Genomic DNA, 18201 nt, shown 5'->3' on the forward strand with positions numbered 1-18201 from the left:
TATCTTCCCTTTAGTCTTTTAGCGCTAAATTAGGGACGGTTATCGCAAGCGGTGCTTGTGTGTGCGCGAAATTCATAACAAACCACACCTTTCTTTGTTATCTTTTATTACTTACATGTCCATGTAAACTGTTGTAGTATATTAATTCGGACATCGTACCTTATTCTTAAATTTTATTTCATGTTCAGTTAGGGTCGGCATGGCTCGGTGGTTAAGACATTCGACTTATAATCTGAGGGTCGCTGATTAAAATCCCCGTCATACCAAAAATGCTTGTCATTTCAGCCATGGGGGTGTTATAATGTTACAGTAAATCCCACTATTCATTGGTAAGAGTTGGCGGTCGGTGGTGATGACTAGCTGCCTTCCCTCCAGTCTTACACTGATAAATTAGGGACAGCTAGCGCAGATAGCCCTCGTGTGGCTTTGCGCAAATTTCAGAAACAAACAAACAATCATTTTCAGTTATGTGCAGTAATAATATAATCATAGTTATTCTCTTTATAACACAAAATAAGCGATATAAAAATACAAAAAATATCCTGTCCAGTTTTAAAGTTAAGTATTAACACTAAATACTTAAACAAAGGTGTGTACACTGACAACAGAAGTTGGTGGCGCTTTAACATCTAATTGTTAGATTTACTAATGCTAATTATCTTCCTGCTCAAATATGCTGTTTAGACCAGTGCTTTTCAACTGGGTGAATGGTTAATAAGATCAGTATCATGATTTGTTTGTTTTGAATTTCGCGCAAAGCTACACAAGCACCGCTTGCGATAACCGTCCCTAATTTAGCGCTAAAAGACTAAAGGGAAGATATCACCATCATTGCCAACTCTTCACCTACTCTTTTACTAACAAGTAGTGGGACTGAGTGAAATATTACAACTCTCTCCCGGTTAAAAGGGCGTGCATGTTTGGTGGAATGGGAATTAAAACCTGCGACCCTCAGATTGTGAGTCGAGTACTCTACCTACTTGGTCATGTTTTCAGGTATGCAAGCTCATGAAATTATATAGGTGAAATTACAAGTTATTTTAATAGGGCTCTAATAGCTTATAAAGATGTAAATAAAACCAGAGGGCGTTATTTTGCTTTTTACATTTCTTAAATTTGTAAACGGAAATATTCTATACAGCAAGATTCAAGTGTAAAATAGACAAACTTGGAACTTGTTTCTCGAAAATTATTGACTATTAAGCATAGCTAGCTAGCGTGCACAATAAAATTAGGTGCTGTCACTCAGCTCTTAAAGCACACTCTTGTACAATTAGACGAATCAATTAAATGTCATTCGACTTTTTAAAAAGCGCCATCTGTGTATGCGACCCTTTTCTCACCTGTTCCATAATCAATGATGTCTTTGTGCTTTGAATCGTTAGAAGCCAAAAGCGCATGGGTAAATGCATTGTTCGATGTGATACATATTGCAGTGTAAGTTGCCATAGAAACAAAATATTTACGGTCTCTCGTAATTCGTGATGAAGTTTCTTTGTTTATTCCGGAACGGTGCTTTCTGAGTTGATACCAAATAAAGTGCAAAGCAGTTGACTAAAGTGTCGAGAAGTATAAGACATCGTCGACCAAAATTAAATTTGAAAAACGTGTTACGAGGATATAAAACATTAAAACAAGTTTATTGTTTGGCAATCAGAAATTATGCCGTAAACTATAAACTAGGTTCCGTAGGTAATTATACCAAGTTATGGATTAGTGATCAAAGTTTCGAAGCTTTTAGCACGATAGAATCCTGGGTGCTAATATTTTGTGATTCTCATTTTTTCTTGCTGCTTTATGATCTTACTTAAAACTTAAAGAGAGGAATAGTGATTAACTTGCTTTAAAATGTATTTAATAACAGCTGTGTGTCTATGGTACATCGTGTAAATGGTTTGGTTTGTTGTAAGTTTCACGCAAAGCTACACGAGGGCTATCTGCGCCAGCCGTCTCTAATTTAACAGTGAAAGACCAGAGGGAAAACAGTTAACCATCACCACTCACCGTCAACTCTTGGGCTACTCTTTAACCAACGCATAGTGGGATTGACCGTCATATTATAACGCCCCCACGTCTGAACGGGCGAGCATGTTTGATGTGACGAGGATTCGAACCCGCGATCCTCGGGTTACGTGTCGCACGCCTTAACACGCTTGGCCATGCCAAGCCCGTTACAAAGGTACACATACATACAGGGAGGGTCAGTGGCGTAAGTACGCCCTCGCAATTGCGGGGAAAGGACGAGCCAAAAGGAAGCTCCAAAGGGTCAGACAAACTTAAAAGGGAAATATATGTAGCGAGGGGTGAATCACTTTTTTGAACCACCTGGCCATGGTTATAGAAGAATATTATCATCTGTTGTTTCACTCGTAAACGTGTATACATTTATTTGTTTGTAAAGTTAAAAACAACTATTACGTTAATTTTAAAATAGATAAAAAATATTGTCAGAATATTTAAACGCCCTCTTACCATGGACGGTTTCGTAATTATTGCATAAAATGGATACGTCGCACCAAACATGCTCGCCCTTTCAGCCGTGGGAGCGTTATAATGTGACGATCATCCCCACTATTCGCTGGTAAAAGAGCAACTCAAGGGTTGACGGTGAGTAGTGTCTTCCTTCTAGTCTTACATTACTAAATTAGGGACGTCTAACGTCTAACAATGCTCTTGTGTAGCTTTGCACGAAATTTAAAAACAAACGAACAAAATGAATCCGTAAACAGCTAAAACTTCACACTTTAACGACAGCTGAATAACACTAGGGTAAAAACCATAATGTGAGGTGGAAAAATTGCTCTCTAATAAGAGAGGTATCTAGGACAACAGTGCTATAAAATAACGGGGAATATTACAGTTAAGATAATATCAATTAATATCAAACACTCAAACATTGGTTAGATGGTCATTAAAAATTATATTTGTAAGTGTAATTGTACCCTGGTAATACTACTGTAAGTCTACGGACTCACAACGCTAAAATTCGGGGTTTGATTCTCGCAGCGGACACCCCCACGTGGCTTTGCTCTAAATAAACAAACTGAAGTAATTTTAAAAGAATGAGACATATTTTATTGGGTAGCTTTGTGATTAATTTCAAATAGAACAAAGTTAAATATTGATTTTATGAGGCAGTTGCTCTTTGGTCAATGTAAAGTATAGTTTTTGATGAATTTATATTTTTTTTCTAACCGAAAAATGTCCTGTCGGTCGTTTATAGAGCCATCTATTGCAAAACGCCAGTATTGTTTCTGTCATTTTAAAATTTAAGAAATATATTTGTTGGTTACTTTACTGGAATCTTTGATTATTTCAAAATATCTCGATGTTTGTTGCTACATAGTAATATATTGTTTAATCACAGTTTCAGTTGTTATGTCTTAATTTGTCAACAATGTTTCAAACTCAGATGATACCAATATTTTTTTAAACAGAAACATATTTGTCTTGATTGGTTAGTAGCATTTGAAACATTTAGAAAATCCATAAAACTTTGTACGTTAGTATTGTGACAGATTTATTATTATATTTTTATATTAATCCCGATTATTGATCCAGATAAATATACATTTAGAAATATATGTAACTTATATTGTTAAATCTGTATTGCGAAATTCCCAACTGCTCTCTAAATTTGTAAAAGCTTCTCGAGTGTAAGAACCAACAATGTACTATGTGTATATGTAAATACTAGTGATTGCCAGTATTGCTGCCTTAGCCAAATTTATAGAACCTCGCCTAAAGTTTATAAACCGACGCGCCAAAAGACAATATATATTGTTGGTTGATACAGTTGGTATACTATAAATCTCAGAAGCTATAACTGTGCTGAACTTTTATTAATCGGGAAATTATAGATATATGGCCAGGAACGTTTATAGGTATCGAATATTACAAACCGTTAACTTCGGTGAATTAACTTCAGACATTAGTAATTCAACGAGGACATTAGATATCTTCGTCGGAGAAAAGTCAGCTTGTAAACGGCGTGAGATGAACCAAGAATAGAGAGCTAGCTAGTTACCCGTTAAGTGAAATGTACTCATATCAGTTCGAAAGTAATTTGCTCACCGTGAACGGTCGATAAAATATTCAGTTCCAGATCAGATACAAGACTCAATATTGTTTGTAACTTTGTGAAACTTTTGTATGTAAATCATTATATGTAATAACCGTTACTGTAAATTGTATTATTGTTTGTATATTAAAATATATTTATATTAAGAAAAAAATTTGTATATCAATCTTGTTGGCAGGCATCATAAATATGATACATATGTTCATTCAATTAACTTCTAAGTTTAATTTACAATTTAACTAAGTTTCAACCTATTGAAATTCGTAATACGTAATGTATTAAGCTGAAGGTTCATCCAAGGTAAATTACAGTACGTAACAGTACATGCTCTCAGATACTTTTACTTCTCCTTATAATAGTTATATGTTTGTTTGGTTTGGTTTGGATTTCGCGCAAAACGACTCGAGGTCTATTTGCGCTAGCCGTCCCTAATTTAACAGTGTAAGACTAGAGGGAAGGCAGCTAGTCATCACCACCCACTGCCAACTCTTGGGCTACTCGTTTACCAACGAATAGTGGAATTGACGTACTATGATAACGCACCCACGACTGAAAGGGCATGTTTGGTGAGACAGAGATTCGAACCCGCGATCCTCAGATTACGAGTCGAGTGCCTTAACTACCTGGCCATGCCGGGCCATATATATGATGAATCTAAGCACTGCCTTTCTGTACTTATAATTTATTGAATAGATGTTGATATAAAATTACGAACTGTTGTCTCAGAAGTAACTTTAGGAATTTATAGCTCTACATAATCGAGTTTTGATCACCCACGGTGGATGAAGTACAGACTGACCATTACAAAACTTTGTGCTTAATAATAAATGTCCTCTGGTAGGACAGCAGTAACTATATCGACTTAGAATGCTATAACCCAGGGTTCGTTTCCCCGCAGGAGAAAGAGTAAAATAGCTCAATGTGGATTTACTGTAATACAAGGTAATAATAAACAAACACGAAAGTGAAATTTCCCCTTGGTTGTTTAGAGGTAAGGTTAATTCATGACAGCCCTACAAATCATAGTTCGACACCCGCAGTGGACAAAGCGCACATGGCTCAACGTCCAACTTAGTGCACAACAGTAAAATAATAATACACAATTTTCATGAGATAGAACGTTTTGGAAATGTTGTTTTTTCAGTAACTTGTCTTATTCCATTGCGAATGGAGATTCACATTTGGTCTTCCTTGAGCTAAATATTTTAAGACTGATTCTTGAACTTTATAAAAGTAAACAAACAAAAATTATATTAGAATCGCAACATTTCTGTGTCCAAATGCAAAAAAAGGTAATTCATTTGAAAATATTTATAATAATTGAACTGGTAGAACTATAACATCGTTAGAATGACTTAAAATTGATTATTATTATGTGTTGTAAGACAATCGATACAGAACAGATTTACTTTCAAAATATCTGATGTTTCGTGTATCAGATACAAATATAGATATTTTACTGTTTCTTCTCAACTGTTATAAGCAATGAAATCCAAAAATATACTCACAAGTCAGTATTAAAACTAGTAACTACTCAATAAACTACGATATCAATAAACTGTTTCTCAATTTAATTTATCAATATTGCTAGTTCATGTTATGGACAAAAAAGGTTGTATACGAAATCGTAATATGTTTTGGAGTTGTTATGTGATATTAATTTATTGTAAAATACGTGAAAAGTAGCCACCAAGTGGCAAGAACATGTAAAAGTTAACACTAGTTTGAAATCATTGTTACCCAAAACCTCAAACTAATATTTTGAAACTTAATATTTTGATGCAGTTACATAAATTATTACTAAAATGTATCAGTAAAGATATATAGTTGTAGGTAACAGTTCATCAAATTCTACTTTATAAAATCATGTGCTATTATACAAGAGCACGTAAACTCAATCATTTTATAGTTTTAAGTGTAAATGGTTAGGTGCGTTCGATTCTCGATTTGAAGATAGCAGGTTCGAATCCTCTTCACCGAATAAGTTCGCCCTTTCAGCCATAGAGGCATTATAAAATCTAGATCAATCCCACTGTTCGTTGGCAAAAGAGTAGCCAAAGAGTTGGTAAAAGGTGGTGTTGAGTTCCTGCTTTCAGTCTAGCCTATCATTGCTAAATTAGGAACAGCTAGCGCAGATATCCCTCATGTAGCTTTGTGCAAAATTCAAAATAAGCAAACCCAATGTAAAAGTGAAAACAATCACAACGATTACAAAATTACACACAAGTTTTTTCGTTGCACGTTTTTCGTCCACAAGTTTTATCAAGATTGTTCTATATACTTAAGACAAGAGACACAACTATACTGCAAGGGTATCATTTTGTTCATTCACAAACGTTTCTTCTATAAGTTTGTTCAAAGATAAATGTATCCTTGTGAAAATTCCTACTTTTATTCAGTGAACAAAAACCAACTTCGAAAAGTGCATTGAATTGGTTTAATATTTTATTGAATATATATTACTAATACTGGCATCAAAGTTGAAAAAATGTAAGGTTATTTAAAAGAAATAGGGTTAACTCTTACAGTAGCTCGACAACAACAGGACCAAGGATTATATCCCTTTTTTTCAACTTAATGATTCCTCATTGAAGCCCAGCTTTTAGTTTTAGATAGTTAAAGGAGTAATTCTAAAAAAGAAAAATTGTTGAACTTATCTATGGATAATGTGTTTTTGGTATTTACTGCATTTGAGATATAAGGTAAACACTTCAGAACTAAGAGATAGTGACCCTCAGAGACAATATTATCTTGGTTAATTTTTTAAAAAATACCTTATATCATACTAGTTGGGGTACCAGTACCCTGGGCGGAAGTTGCATAAATTCATGATTAATAATAGATTATCTTATGACATGAAAAATTTTTTCTTTTATATATAATTAAAAAAACGTCCATAAAAACAGTAAAACAAAATGTAAAATCGTAAGTTTACATGTATCCCTTCACGGACCCAACAAACTTTCATACCAAATTTGGTGAAGATCCATCAATAGGGATGAAGTAATGGTTAAAAAACCCGTTAATCACTAAGAAAAACCGCAAAATGCAAAATTGAAAATTTATGTGTATTTGCCCATGGAACTAATAAACGTCCATACAAATTTTGGTGACGATCCAATCACACCCTGCGAAGTATTTACACGGACAAACAACAGATAGTACTATCACATTTATATAGATGGCGCCAGTGCATTAGATCCGCGTGTGACGTATACATGACATCATAACTGTATCCTGATAATGGAGAAAAATAAAGTTTTCCAAAACGGGAGACGGAGGCTAAACGGGAAAATGTGACCGTTATTGCAAGTCTGCATGCACAGAGGCTAAAATTTCGAGAAGTTGGAGGTTGGACATCACGTAACAATGTATTTTACCAGTATCATATAAAAAAAGAGTTCCATTATAATATGATATATATATATATATACACAATATAATAATTATTTTGATGTTATTTTGTGACGTTGAGAAACATGTTGGTGTTATCAAAACCTTTTATATTTAAAAAGTGTGAGAATGTTGATTATTTGTTGTTGTTTTTTGACAACAAAGCCAGAAAGACTACCTGCTGTGTCCATTGTGGATAATCGAACTGTGGACTTTAGTATTATAAGTCCAGTGTTTGTTTCTTTTTTCATCTCATGCACAGCTACATGAGGACAATCTGTGCTAGCAGTCCCTAATGTAAGACTAGAAAGAAGGCAGCTAGTCATCACCACCTATTGCTGACTTTTGGGCTACTTTTTTGTCAATAAATAGTGGGATTGACTGTCACATTATAACGCTCCCACGGCTGAAAGGACGAGTATGTTTGATGTGACGAGAATTCGAACCCGCGAATCTCAGATTCCGAGTAGAATGCCCTAACCACCTGGCCATGCTGGGCCATTAAGTCCATAGACTTACCACTGATCCACCAGGGGAAGTCACTTTGTTCATCTGCTTATTTGAATTTACTGAAAAACTAAAATTGGCTTTTACAAGAAGGCTGTAATTCACTAGATGCTTTGTTTCATGACACTTTAAATTTATGAAAATTGAAAACCTTATGCTAGGAGAGTTTTGAGAGCGTTAAATTGGTGGTTCCGTGTTTCTCACGGTATTGGTTGTACATTTCATCTGAAGTCGATAGCTCTCTCTACTAGGTTTTAGAATAATTCTGACAGCCAATTAAGTTTGCGGCCGTGACTTCTGTCGGTTTGACTTGCAAAACTTATCAAACGTCAACACGGCTACCACGCGATTTCTCTGAAAAGCTCGTGTAAAAAATCGGCATTTAACTACAATAAAAGCTGCCTATAGTACTGTGTTTTATACTGGTTGTTTCTAAGCAACGAATCCGCTTCTTCTACCGAAAAAAAAAAGGTTTGTTTGTTTTTTGGAATTTCGCGCAAAGCTACACAAAGGCTATTTGCGCTAACCGTCCCTAATTTAGCAGTGTAAGACTAGAGGAACGACAGCAAGTCATAATCACCTACCGCTAACTCTTGGGCTACCCTTTGACTAACGAATAGAGGGACTGACAGTCACATTATAATGCTCTCACAGCTAAAAGGCGAGTATGTTTGGTGTGACAGGAATTAGAACCTGCGGCTCTCAGATTACGAGTCGAGTGCTTTAGCCACTTGGCCATGTCAGGGCCACTACTGTGGAAACGAGCCATCTTTAACAGTAAGTATTGTCAGATGGTGAGGCCCGGCATGGCCAAGTGGCTAAGGTACTCGACTCGTATTTCGAGGATCGCAGGTTCGAATCCCCATCCCACCAAACATGCTTGCCCTTTCAGCCGTAGGAGCGTTACAATGTGACAGTCAATCCCACTATTCGTTGGTAAAAAGTAGCCCAAGAGTTGGCGGTGGGTGGCAATGACTAGCTGCGTCTCCTCTAGTCTCACATTGCTAAATTAGAGACGGCTAGGGCAGACATCCATCGTGTAGATTTGCGTGAAACTGAAAAAAAAAAAAATCAAAACGTATTTATTATTAACAGATATATGTCCTAATTAACTCGGAAATTATAAAATGTAAGAAAATAAAATATGTGAAATTTAAAGATAATAAATACAGTTTATATAAACTCAACGAATCAGTTCATGATCTGCTGCCCTATAAAATAATAAATTAATATGTTATTACCTTCAAAGCATTTTTATCAAGTTTTAGAGAAACTAACTTACCATGTTGTCTTACCATAAGTAAGAACACGTGTTAAACAATTTATATCCAATGGAAAAGTATTTACGTCTCATTGTTCTAAACTTATTTAATCGACTAATACATTTTTCTATATTCAACGTCACTGACATCTTAGATACTGTAAATAAAACATAAATAGCTAATACATTACGGGTTACTGGTGATTTTGTAATTCTGTAAACCGTTTTCTCTGTTAGATAACTGAAGGAAGTGCCCTTTTAGGTAAAAACTCTTTTTTTTTCATTTAATATCCTATGCATGGAGTGTATTATCTATGGTTACATCGTTTGACCGATTTCCAGTTTATTGCATAACCAAGATTCCTCGTGTGAAACAAAATCTACTTGTTTTACCATTTGAACATCCTTTTCTTATGTTTGGTTGGAAGTTAAGCACAAGGTTACATAATGAGCTATCTGTATTCTGTCCACCACAGGTATCGAAATCCAGTTTCTAGCGTTGTAAGTCTGTCCTACTGGGAGTTCTTTTTATGTTCTGTGAGGTCTTGTTAGGCTTAACCAATAAAGAAATAACGTATCCATTTGCTAGTTGTTCATGTGATCTAAATCACGAATTTACTCGTTGTAGTTTATTCTACCAGATAATGCCTGGTTAACCTGGTGAAGCATTGTAATCTTAGTCATTCTACTCTGTGTATCCGATAATAAATAAGTTTTAACTTTTATCACTGTTATTATCATCGAAGCTTAGATTAATGAACTAGCAGACTTAATAACCTATAGTAATTAAACAAGTATAAAAAAACTTTTAAATGCAAAATTATGAAGTAAGAATTGGAGAATCAAAAAGTAAGGAAATAAGGTAGAGACGATGCAGATGGCATTACAGTACTTGATGGTTTTTGACAAGTTACAAATTCAAAGATGGTGTGACCATCTTTCCGTCCATTCCTACTTTGTGTGCTTTTTGCAACTTGGTAATTGTTCAAACTAAATGAACAGTGTGTATAGCTAACTTTCTCTGTTGTACACCTTGTTCCAATAACCCAATAAAGATACATGTATGTAATCAAATCACGTGACTCTAACGAACTGATGACATCATAAGGGAGTGTTTAATGTCAGAAGTGAGACAGGAAACTTCACTAGTCACATTTTGCTTATGGGAAACATTATAGCTACTTAACTGGTGAAGAGTGTACTTGAAGAATAGTATGAAAGCTACTGTTTTTTTGAAACTTTAAAATTTTATGAGTATTTAAAAAGGATTAGCTACAGATAAAACTTGATTAAAATCTATAATTGGATCAAAACTCAACATAAAACACTAATTAAGAATTAGCGAAAAATAGACACACCCACTTTGAGGTTGCACCGTGTCAAAAATCACCTACCTTGTTTCGTTTATTTTTGGTGTTCATATTCCTACTTCCCAATATTCTTATTAAAACAAATTCTACATCTTGTCTTGTAGTTTATTTATTTTGTTTTGGTACTAAATCTCGAAAGTGACTGGGTCCTTGGCTTAGCCTTCTCGTAGCTTTTCTTAGAGCTAGCTCTCGATTTTTCTTGGCTTTTTCTGACATTTTTGCTATAGTTTTGCTTCTGTTTAAAGATGACAGTCTTTTGTTTGGCTGGTTGGCCCGGCATGGCCAAGCGTGTTAAGGCGTGCGACTCGTAATCCGAGGGTCGCGGGTTCGCATCCCCGTCGCGCCAAACATGCTCGCCCTTTCAGCCGTGGGGGCGTTATAATGTGACGGTCAATCTTACTATTCGTTGGTAAAAGAGTAGCCCAAGAATTAGCGGTGGGTGGTGATGACTAGCTGCCTTTCCTCTAGTCTTACACTGCTAAATTAGGGACGGATAGCACAGATAGCCCTCGAGTAGCTTTGTGCGAAATTCCAAAACAAACAAGCAAACAATTCTTTGGCTGGATTAATAATTAAGGTTTGTTTCACATATTTAACATTACTGTTTCTAATCTTATCTCTATTTTTGCAGTGATCTTCTATTTGCTGCTTCAAAGAATTTTCGTGGTTATAAAGATAAGGTCTTTTCCTTTTTCCTCGTTTTATTTCGTGGAAAGGCACAGTTTAAAAAATTGCACTGTTAAGTACAACTTTAAATATCAGTAGGCTACATTTAGCTTGAAAGGTAAATTATACAATTTATCATTCTTGTTTTTAGTCAGGAGCACTCTGGAAAAGCAGTGTAAGACTTCGGCAGCGGTAGCATTCGTCCTTATCTAGAAGATTCGCGTCTTAAGCACCATATGCAATAATAGAGTTGCTTTATCCAACACAGAACCTTCAAGTTAGTTTTATAGAAATAAAAACTTTACTTTCAAATGTTAGGTCATAGTTAGAACCTAGATATGGAAAAATCACGTCGTCCACGTTATTTATCTAGCTAATACAGCTAGAGGCTGATTATTCAGAGTATGCACACAAGCAATGGTGCATCCACATATGATATGAAGGCGAATTGGTAATTGGAAAATCGCAGAGTCTGTCATAATTATAGAATATGGCTACTAGTGTGCTGTTAACTCGTTAGTAGTATTACAAAATGGTTATTATTAAGTAAAACTAAGAAAAACGTTTTTAATGAAGGTAGCGTAATTCAGTCATGTATATTTAGATTTGCATAAGATAAAGACAGAGAAAGCTATGCCTTTTCAACAATGTTTGTCAGTCAGTCAGTCATGTCGTGACATTGACAAATTTGCAGTTTTGTGGATTTGTTTTCTACTCTAACGACTTTCTCAAGTGCGTTGATGACTCATTACTCTGCAGTTGTTTTATTTACTACTCGACAGTGCGTGTAAAGTGCTTATAAAGTTTTGTTTACATGCTCTTTGCAGTGTGTTTGATATTTGAATTGCACATCAGGCCTATTCATACTATAAGTACTACCCTATTTATGATAATTAATTATTCTAAGCCTGTGAAAAACGTGAATTGTGGGATACTTCATGCCCAAAATGGTCAACACATATCTCGCACAAGCACACAAACAAGTATTTGTGTGAAAACAATGGTTTAATACGATTTATCCTTTGAAAGTATACTTAAAACCAAACATAGAAATAATATAATTAAAAATATTGAGTATATATCTGTTAGTATCAACTGTTATTTCATTTTCTTCTCGGATCTAGTAAAGTAATGTTAATATATTATACCTTTCCAGAACAGAGAAATACAAGTTACTGTAACATTTATCACAAAACGGAAAAAATAATGACATAAATAAAATGATGTGAATTAGTTGTTATTCACACTTAACATGAGAACAAATATTGAAACTTAAAAAAAATATTTGTAGGTTTAGGTTTCATTGACTTTTAAATTATCTTAGCTGTAGTATATATAAATGTATTACATACAAATTATCAGTTTGTAAAACTGTAAGGTCTTACAACAAGGATATCAGCTTTATGCGAACACGTTGGTTGTTATTGTTACGTTACTTTTCTCGTCAACATTTGTAAGCCTAATACACTGCTAACAGAAATTTGTCGTGTATATGAAATCTCCAAAGTAAGTTAAGAACGACTCTAAGATGTCTTAGAGTAACGCCGAAAGCTTTGTTGAATCTTCTAGGTTACCGAACAAACGTGAGATATCTTATTTTCTACACACTAGTAATACTCGAAGCTATGTTGTATCTCCTCAACAAGTGAGGTATATTGAGTGTTTCAAAAATACTGTTATAACTTTTATCTTCTGGATAACAAAGAAATTCTAGAATACTATTAATTCTATGGTAATTAACATGGTGAAAGGTACTTGACATCTCCAAGGTAACATTGGCCTAGCATGCCCAGGTGGCTATGGCGCTCGACTCGCAATTTAAGGTCGCGGATTCGAATCCCGTCACACCAAACATGCTCGCCCTTTCAGCCGTGGGAGTGTTAGAATGTTACGGTCAATCACATTATTCATTAGTAACGGACTAGCCCAAGAATTGGCGGTGGATGGTGATGACTAGCTGCTAAATTAGGGACGGTTAGCGCAGACAGCCCTCGTGTAGTTTTGCGCGAAATTAAAAAACAAACAAACAAATAAACCAATATAACAAAATAATTAGCAAATAACTTACGTATCCTAAGCTACAAGTAGGTGGAATATCTTGTAAGTAACTAGACAATAATTTATTTATATCTTGGATGGTAGTGAAACTAACGGCGCTCTATGAGTGTGGCATACAATATACCTTGTAAATAACAGGAAGAAAAGTGTAACCATCTGTCTTCTAGGTTACACAATTGACGCGAAATATTACGTGTTCTTGAAATAATCATTGTTCATGAATGTATCATCCAACTGTACTGAACAAAATACTGGGCAACATGTCTTGTTTGTTTTGAATTTCGCGCAAAGACTAGAGGGAAGTCACCTAGTTATCACGAAATACTACCGACTCTTGAGCTACTATTTTATCAGCAAATAGTAGGATTGCCCGTAATATTATAACGTTCTCATAGCTGAAAGGACGAGCATATTTGATAGGAGGGGGTTTCGAACCTGTAACCTTAGGACTGCGAGTCGAGCACCCTAATCGCCTGACCATACCAGGCCACACCCGACAGTTTTAATTTTAAAATATTAACTCACACTAGCAGCCAAAACACATATATGTGATCATGTAACAGCTAAACCTTCGACATCTAATAGCTCAGTTATGTTGATGATTGAAAAAGTCACCAATGAAATTTTTCTTAACTTCGGTAAAGTATTTTCATTTTAAACAGTAAACATTTTATGCTGTTTCTATTCATAAAATTTTGAGTGAAATTGATTTCGAATATCTGAAGCTGGCACAACCTATTCTGCTTCATATCTTGAGGTTAAGGTTAATGTCGCTAAAGAAGCTTTATCTTCTACTCCATTTAAAAAAGTTATTCTAAAGAATAAAGCAAACCTATTGCGAATAATATATATATATGACATCAGAATGGTTTGTTAACGTTATATTAACTTATTATACAGTGGCATTTTGCTTGGTTTAAAATTTAAGGTACAGAATGAACATATAAGAAGGATTCAGTTTTAGAGAATTACACACTAATTTCTTTCAAGCCTAGCTAGTTATTTAATACTATAAGTAAATTAAGATTATAAGGAAGTTGAGTGTCTTACAGTAAAACGAATTTCGAGCTTCACTAGGTCTTTATAGTTCATGACGGTACGTCCAGTCGTGCGTTATCGTGAATCTTGAAAACAGTCCTACAGCATACTTTTCATTGAAAAGGACTCTATCTCAATGCTATTTTCCTTATACATTAGATGGATTATGGAATTATCCAATCGCACAGAAATCTAAAGCTGCCTCGTCTAGTGACCTGACTGAAATATCGTTATATATAATAGCATGAATACTTGTTTCATTCTCTACCTGCTTAAACATGTGGCTCTTGAACAGATATGTAAGGGAAGCAATGATTATCGTTTTCTTTTTTTCAGATATAGCTCTTTCTTCATTATGATATATACTGTTACCTGGGGCAAGTAGACGGCTTTTGTCCTGATTTCTATGTCCGTAGATTCGCACCTGTTACAAAATTCCGCACTTTGCTTACCACGCTTGAGTTATGACCTGTTACAGATATCTTTATAGGTGGCCCTGGTACCATACGTTATTTCATATTCCTCTAGTTTACGATGTCATTAAGAACAAGATATATTTCTGTTTTTAGAAATTCTCTACCTCCTGATCTTGGCACATTTTGATGAGCTGAGAGTAAAAAATATACGAACGTACCCGTCCAAAAACGAAACGTTTTCGTTGGCATTGTACTAATTACTTATCGCCGAACAATGTTAAAGTGTACAATTAGACATTATTTTGGGCCATTTACATTTTAAACACTACATTATTCATCCAGTATCTTGGATATTATAGAATAATAGCATTCTAACCACACTATGTTTGTAATATCTATTGCTGACAACGCATTTTGCTTAATCTACAGCTCATCAGGCAAGCTGGGATACAACAAACACAATAGTAGTCGGAACACAATTTGTACAAGTATTAGGAAAGAAATATCGCTAAATAAAAAACTATGTTGAGCTGGCTATCGAAATTGAAAGAAAAGAAACATACAAGACAGGGATCGAAGTGGAGCATCACTTGATTGGCTAATGATTATATAACAGACAAAGCTGTCTCGACTTTACATGGGAAATAAATCTCTACGTTAACAACTTTCCCACTTTGTATATTGACAGCTTGGTGTTTGAACAGAATCTCAGTTTTCATTATTATACCTTTCCTTTAGTTAATTTTAGAATTCTACTTTTATGACTACTTTACAATAGAGTAATATTTTACGACAGGGGATTCTGGTTATATTTCTTTTGCCAATGAGGTTATATGGGTTATTAGATTATAGTGTATTATAAAACTTCGTAACTTTTGCAAATAATAAAATAAGTAACACGATATCATAAAGTCTGTTTTATTTTGTCTAATGATGATAAAATTCTAGTTACAGCTAGAGCTAGGTAGGCGCTAAGTCTGTTAAAGAGGGATGATGATGAACGAAAATAAGAAATCTCGGTTTTGGCTGTTCGCCAATTTTCGAATTTAAGACGCTCTGGATAGCTGAAAAGCGACATATACACCACAGACAGAGCGATTGTACCAGGTATCTAGCTTCTGATGACGTGTATGTGTATTGATTTTTTTTACTTCCCATATTTCAGAATGCACTTTAGCTTTTTAAAGAAACACTGAATTTCGTTAAAAAAAACTAACTTCAAGGAGTAATAACATCCTTTACACTGGAATTAGGTTTTTGTCTTTTTGTTACATTTTGCATACAATAATAATAAAATAGATAGTCAAAAATCGTAAAACTTATAGTTTGTTCTATCAAATGGTGACATTATAGTTATTGCTAAAACTAAGTAGGCTCTAGATCTGTTGAAGAAAGATTATGATGAATAAAACTGAGAAATTTCTGTTTTGGCTATTATTATTATTCGCCAGTTTTTGAATTCGAAACGTTGTGGTTAACTGAAACGCGGCACATTCATTGGAGATATAATGACTGTACCAGGTAACTCTTTATATCTATATTATGATGACGTTTAGGGAATAAAATCCACATAACTTTTGTATTGCTTTAATACGGATATTCGTGCCATCCATATATAGAAACTCCTGGGGCATTCTCTGATACAACTTTCGTTATAATAGAAGTGTCGTTAAGTGCCTAAAAGATTCGAAGTTCAGGCCTATAGGCGTGGGAATTTTCGGCGTTTCACTATGATAACGATCTTTTTTTTTTTATTCTGAGTTTTCAAGATATCAGCCGAGGATTCGAAGCGCTGTCAAATATAACCAGGTCACGAGCCCTATGTGCCACTGCTTAGTAGCGTTTCTGTGGTATAGTAACAATTGTGATGGTGTGAATGCAATTTACAAGCTAAAATACTATACTCTTCTAATTCTTCAAATTGGACTGTATAAAGAATGTAGTGTTTGAAAAGGTACTAGACCTAATGTAGTTGTAATCTTTTATCGTCAGCTTGTAAAAGTCATACAAACCAAAACTGTTAAAACGTAGTTCTGATACATTTAATTATACTGCTACTTTATATGGGGTTGGAAAAATCTAAAATTATCCGGGATCAATCTCGAAAGACTTAATAAGACATAGCAAGTGCTTATGTACGGGTCCTGCGAACAGTAAGTGTACGATACACGAGTTGTCATCAGATGAGACCGGTATATCACATTTGTTATATTCTTTTATACAACTAGCGCCATCTACCAAAAAAGAGTGACAACAATTGTTTCAAGGGTTTCGTTATTCCACAAAATTCAAGTAGATAGAGACACTCTAAAAATTCCGTAGGCTTTCTCTGTTTTTAATAGGTGTTAAAGGTTTCGTTTGGTTTGAATTTCGCGCAAAGCTACTCGAGAGCTATCTGCGTTAGCCATCCCTAATTTAGCAGCGTAACACTAGAGGGAAGGCAGCTGATCATCACCACCCATCGCCAACTCTTGGGCTACTCTTTTACCAATGAATAGTGGGATTGACCGTCACATTATAACGCCCCCACGGCTGAAAGAGCGAGCATGTTCGGCGCGACGGGGATGCGAACCCGCGACCCTCAGATTACGAATCGCACGCCTAAACACGCTTGGCTCATTTGAAAGTAGCTGGAGTACCCGTCCAGTGGATGGAAGTTACGTAAATTCATGATTAATGAAAGGTTATTTTAGGACATAAAAAGTTGCTTTCCTTATATATAATTGTTAAAAATGCCTATAAAAACTGTAACACAAAATGTTAAACCGCATGTTTGCATATACCTCCTATTCAATTATCATCTACCTTTAAATAATTGTGAAAATAATTAAGGTAAACGTAAATTACGTAACCAGTGACCGATATAATGTACAGTCATGTGAAAAAGTTAGAACACCCTATGAAAGCCTGTGTATTTTTGTAACATTTCTGGATATATAATCTCAATTTCAACAACACTGAGAGACTATAGAAATATAACTAAACAATTAAAACTGAAGAAAACACTTTTCAAGATCTTCTGTAAATGTAAATCTACAAAAATGCATATTCTAACTGAGGAAAAAGTTAGGACATCCTACCCCCTAATAACTAGTGTTACCCTCTTTGGCTGAAATAACTGCAGTGGGACGCTTCTTGTAGCCATCTACCAGTCTCTGACATCGGTCTGAAGAATGTTTGCCCCACTCCTCAATGTAGAATTCTTTCAGCTGCGAGATGTTTGAGGGGTTTCTTGCATGTACAGCCCGTTTCAAGTCACCCCACAGCAACTCAATGGGATTAAGATCTTGGCTTTGACTCGGCCATTCCAGAACTCTCCATTTCTTAGTTTACAGCCAGTCCTTGGTGGATTTACTGGTATGTTTTGGGTCATTGTCGTGTTGCAGGGTCCAGTTCTGCTTCAGCTTTAAT

The sequence above is a fragment of the Tachypleus tridentatus genome, chromosome 8 (assembly GCF_004210375.1).
Source record: "Tachypleus tridentatus isolate NWPU-2018 chromosome 8, ASM421037v1, whole genome shotgun sequence".
NCBI classification, from domain to species: Eukaryota; Metazoa; Arthropoda; class Merostomata; order Xiphosura; family Limulidae; genus Tachypleus; species Tachypleus tridentatus.